At 34.0% G+C, this 5,502-nt stretch overlaps 1 long non-coding RNA gene across 1 annotated transcript; it reads right to left on the bottom strand.

The window, feature by feature from the left end:
- Positions 1-2,143: 2,143 nt before the first annotated feature.
- Positions 2,144-4,310, bottom strand: LOC141617938 (uncharacterized). The gene is made up of 3 exons (XR_012531259.1): positions 4,187-4,310; positions 3,978-4,088; positions 2,144-2,196 (listed from the first exon to the last, which is right to left on the bottom strand). It is a non-coding gene; the product is annotated as an uncharacterized LOC141617938 (long non-coding RNA).
- Positions 4,311-5,502: the final 1,192 nt, after the last annotated feature.

Here is a 5,502-nt window from a genome sequence, read left to right as displayed (position 1 = left end):
CATCATTCTACAAGCACGGGTGATAACATATAACTGCTCTGGAATTACACCCGGAACAATATCCATTACTAGAATATCACTTATAGCTTTGTGGTGTGGTGGTCATGTACTCATGTACATGCTTTTCACACAAGAGACTTGGATTTGAATCCTATAAATGAAAGCAATTTTTGGCTTTTTGCTATTAATTATAGTTAAAGATTTTCTTTACATTTATTGTTCCTTCCAATGGAAGTTTTTGCTATTGCTGTGGTGAATATTTTCTTTATATTGATTATTGATTGTGTCTTCCTTAATTTATGGTGGAAATTTTCATTACTTTAATTGTGTCTTCTTTAGTTTGGTTCTTCCTATTTCCATATCCATTTGTTACAACACTAAAAATTAGGAGAGACGGTCTCTCAATGAATAAGTTATTAAGAGACCAGTCTTCCGTACCCTTTTATTTGTATTTCGTAACCCTTTTGTTGTTGATCGTGACATAGTAATTTCGTTCCTATTTAAATAATAAATGTAACCATTTTATCTTTAATCATGATTTGTACCTATTCTATTACCTTTAGTACCACTTTTTTCTTAAAATTGTAAAATAATCTCTCAATAAACTTATTGAGAGACCGTCTCTCAGGAGATCTACTCATTATGGTATGAAAAAAACTCTTCTGTTACAATGATGTTTATACATTTTTTTTTCAAAGATTCCGTCCTAATTTAAATATTTGTTTTTAGATTGGAGTATCACTACATCAATTTAAAAGAATTTTACTAAAATATTTTAGAAGTAAAATAAATAATTCGTCACTAAAAAATTGTTGGAATAATTAAAAATTAGTTATATTCAACATACATAAATAAATACATAGTAGTATAATATGAATAAAAATTAGTGGCTTGTGCTTAATATTTTTATATTTGGCTCAAACAGGTGTAAAATATTATATATCCACAAAACCTTTTATAAACTAACATAACATCTTACCATTTTTTATACTTACCTTATATTTTAAACGTCAAAAGAATATCTTTTTTTTAATCGATATCACTTTACAATATTGTACTATTTAGCCCTAGGTAAATTGAATTCCTGACTGCGTCCCTGCGCCTTCAGAAACAGACATACGTAGAATGCACACGTACCATGCAAATTGGAAAGACCAACACGAATTTCAACCATGAATATGTGCACTCCCATTTAGAACACACACCGGTTCATCCTCGTAGGCATCGTTTGTATAGTCCGAAAATTCTTCAAATAAATCTCATCTAAGAATTCGGGAGTAAACTATAAAGAAAGGACCTAAAGTATCTCAAAATGTAGCGATAAGGACCTAAAGTATCAAACACTAGCATTAAGGACCTGAGATGGATCTCCGTCAACTAAGCCGTTATATGCCACAACAATTACAAAACATTCTGTCAAAAATATAAATTAAGCTAGAAAGATAGTATAAATTATACACTATGGCACAATAATTACTCTGCCGCTGTATGTCATAACTAGACTTATTAAAATCCGACTCAACTCCTAAACCCAACTCGATCCCACCCAAATATCTCGATTCACAACCCATTCAACACGTTCCCGAAATATCCCGTTAATTTAGGGTCGAGACCCGATCCGAAGGGATTCATTGGGTCAAAGATAAATAAATTTTTATATCAAAAATCTACTCCGTAATATTTATATATTATGTTCGAAAAATAAGTATTCATATGAGACTGGACTAGACCCAAGACCGACCCGTTTAACAGTCATATGGGTTAGGCCGAATACGTGACATGTCAAATACAAGTTGTGTTAGTGTGACACCCTTAAAAATTAGCGTTATCTAACTACTTAAATGCGTAAATTCTACGGAAAAACTGGTAGGATATGTTTGTAAATGGTTCAACTAGTCAAAAACCTGCAATTTAAAAAAATTTTCTAACTAAACCATTCACAACCAATCCAACTCAAGAAGTCCAACAATCCCAGAAGCGGGTGCCAAGACCCTGCAAAAGCTGATGAACTACTTTACATGCCATAGCTAAATAAGAAAGTAGAATGATACAAACCCAAAATGGAAAAGGGAGACATATGTCCCTTCAAATTATGTACAAACCAAAAGTTAAAAGGTTTCTACAAAAGAAAGCCAAACTAGGTCCAAGGTTCCTTGCTCACTTACTCGTCTGTGACCCCAACAAAGCATCAACAACCTGTCAATCGCATTTTATACAAACACGAAAGCCACAATTCAGTGGGGAGTAACTTGAGTCCTCCCGACCACGAATCGTCAAAATTAATGTAACATGTAATGTAACATGTAAACAATTTGATAAACCATTTACTTATCATGTATTCTAACAAATGACCCCTAAACTGACCAAACTAAACTATCATGTGAATCATATAACAAATAGTAATCCAAACTTTATCAATCAGTAACCGACTTACATCTCACCTATTACGATTCATAAAATCACCATACAAGAAAGGGCAATATATCAAAGACAGGCATAAGTTCTTAGCACCGTCAATAGTCACTTTGTAACTCGAGTCTATACCACGAGGTAGAGAAGGTAATCGAACCGGTATCTTGGCTCAGCGGTTAATATTAATAAAACATGGCCAAGAGACAACACAACCCTAGCCTAAAATCTGCGCAGACCTAGACATGCGGATACACACCACCGCACCCAAGACCCACAACTTTTTTTTAAAACAAAGTGAAGTGAGTACCCTAAGGACACCACCGAAGGGTTGGCTAGTACTTAAGCTGACCACTTACTATCAAAATAAGTAACTGAGGTCATGACCCAACTTGGATAAACATCCACTAGTCAGGAACACAAAGGCTATCAAGCAGTGAACATATACTCGTCAAAGACTATAAAGACCTATCTATGATGAAGGCCGAAATACTCACCTAGGACCTAGTCCCACTAGTCCCACTTGAATACTTTAGCCCACACCACACACGACTCACCACACAAGTCAATTAAGACACCCACTTAACCATAAGAGGGCAAAAAGTCCTACTTACCAACATGAATTCTAACATTCTATCATGTGAAAGGCTATATAATTGTCTATTCAGCATACAAATCCAACAGTGTCCTCAATAAGAATTCAATACTAAACTTCCAATTCTAGCAATTTTAACAATATTAAAGGCTTTAGGGGAATCTAGGGCCATTACTACAAAATAAGAAGCTATTTAAATTCAACTAACTAAATAAGAAGCTATTTAAATTCAACTAACTACACATGTGAAATAGAGATATAATAAATGGCCTAAAACAAGAAAAAGGCCGATTATCTAATTCATTCAACCGAATTTTTACCCGCAACCCCAGCCTGCGGCAGTGCGGGTCAAATTGCGGCTGACCAATCACTCAATTAACTGACATCGCATCAGTCAAAGGGACTAAGGCTCAGTTTTCGGCACAATCAACAAAACATTACAATTATCACTATAAAATTCATTTTGAGCCTATTAATTACAATTTCATTTTGTAAACTATCCTAACATGTGATAATTATCAATATAACATAATTTATCTACCATTAACATAACTTTTAGTTACTATTATGATTCACTTCACAAGTTTAACCATGTGTACTTATTTTAATTACATCCTTAATGAACCTAAAATGACGGCCAAAACATGGAAAACCGCGAAACAAGCAACGGGCCGACCCGGGCCAGCCGTGGGCTAGCCGTGGGCCTGCCACGGGCCTGCCGGCCTGCTGCCCGTCCCTCTACACCACCATTTTTTCCATTTTTATTTAGTAAAAGACCGTCTGAACATTAATTAATCGTTCCCAATTCAACTTTGTTAATTTAAACTAACAAAAGGCATAATTTAAGCTAACAATTGACATGCATGCAACCATTCTAAACATGTGAAAATTACTACACCAACAAAAATTACAAAACATACAAAAACAACAAAGATTGTGACGATAATCCGTCGAGTAACTCGAAATATGTTACCTTAAGCTAGAAAAAAAGAGCAATTAGCACCTCAAACCCAAACCCTAACTAGCAACTATCCGCTATCTTCAATAATATACGAGTCCCCAAACTCGTCTTCCAATCCTTCACCTAAATAAACAATTAAAACACAATAATAAGCATATAAAACCGAAATTTCCGAAAATTGGTCTTAAAACAACTTAATGAAAACAGAAATTAGAACATACTAAGTTGTAGATCTCGGCGAGGGGATTCCGGAAAGGTAAATTTCGTGAAAAACCGATAAGAAACGAAGAATTTATGGCCAAAATAGCTTGATTATGTGAAAATGGTGTTTGGTCTTTTTGTGAGATGTTGATGATGATGACATAAGATCAAAAAATCAGAAAAAGAAAGGTAAAGGGGAAGGGGGTGCCGTGTAAGGGAGAAAGGAAAGGAGGAAAGGAGGTGCGGGATTTTTAGTCGGGATTTTTACGAGTCGGTTTTGACTCGTTTCAATAATAATTAAATCCGTAAGTCAAACGCAAATTCGGTCAAGACCAAAGTTTTTAAACACGAGATTACAAGAAAATTGAGTATTCATACGACCCATTTCCAATTTCGTTTACCCAACGTTCAAAAGAATTGTCATTTTCCCCCCGATACGCCCTTATTTCGAAATAAAAGATTTTACACGGCTTAAACTATTTTTAAACATTTCAAAACTATCAAAATAAATACTTTTCTTCAAAATATAATAAAATTATATTTCTTTGAATTATTTTTACTTTAAATACACTAATGTCAAATTTTACTTGATTAATTAATTATTTTCGAAATATATTAACGGTCCGAAATTTACGGGGCGTTACAATCACCTCTCCTTTTAAAAAGTTTCGCCCTCGAAACTTAGAAGGAGAAATTATAGTTATAAGAAAATATAGGTATCTTTTCAATGAAACGGTGATACTCTTGTTGATCAGACAAGAACATCCATATTCATATCAAGATATAAAAATATTTCTACACCAATAAATGAGAAAACCCATTATTGGGACGTCACCAACAACGAGATTAAACACTCATTAATGTTAAAACCATTAAAAATCATATAAGTATTTCCAAAATCTTAGTTTAGAGTTCTATAGTAAGAATACTATCTTTACTAATTATGATTAAATAAGGCTTAGTAGCTCGGAAAAAGAGTAAGAAAAGGAATCATTACACAAAACGAGAAATAGCTTAGATATCCAATCGAACCCTAGGGTTGAAAGAGAGTGAGAAATCATTTTCAAATGTTATAGAAAAAGGTCAATTTGTAAATTTACTCCAAGTAAATGAACCAAAAGTTTACTCATACTATATAGAATCTATGCAAGATGGAAAACAACTCGGGAACGAGAAGTGCAAGTCGCGATAGGGAACTCACACCCAACAGACAAGAAGGAATTGAACTTTTAAAGGTGGAATTTTTGGATGAAGTCAATAAAGATGTCAAATGAGTTCCATAAAGGTGAACACAACGAAACAAGCCAAAATAGCAAGAATGACAATTGTCGGAGAT

Source organism: Silene latifolia, chromosome 1, assembly GCF_048544455.1.
Source record: "Silene latifolia isolate original U9 population chromosome 1, ASM4854445v1, whole genome shotgun sequence".
In the NCBI taxonomy this organism is placed as follows: domain Eukaryota; kingdom Viridiplantae; phylum Streptophyta; class Magnoliopsida; order Caryophyllales; family Caryophyllaceae; genus Silene; species Silene latifolia.
Note: the sequence above shows the minus strand (reverse complement) of the source record. Positions and strands in the feature narration are given on the sequence as shown.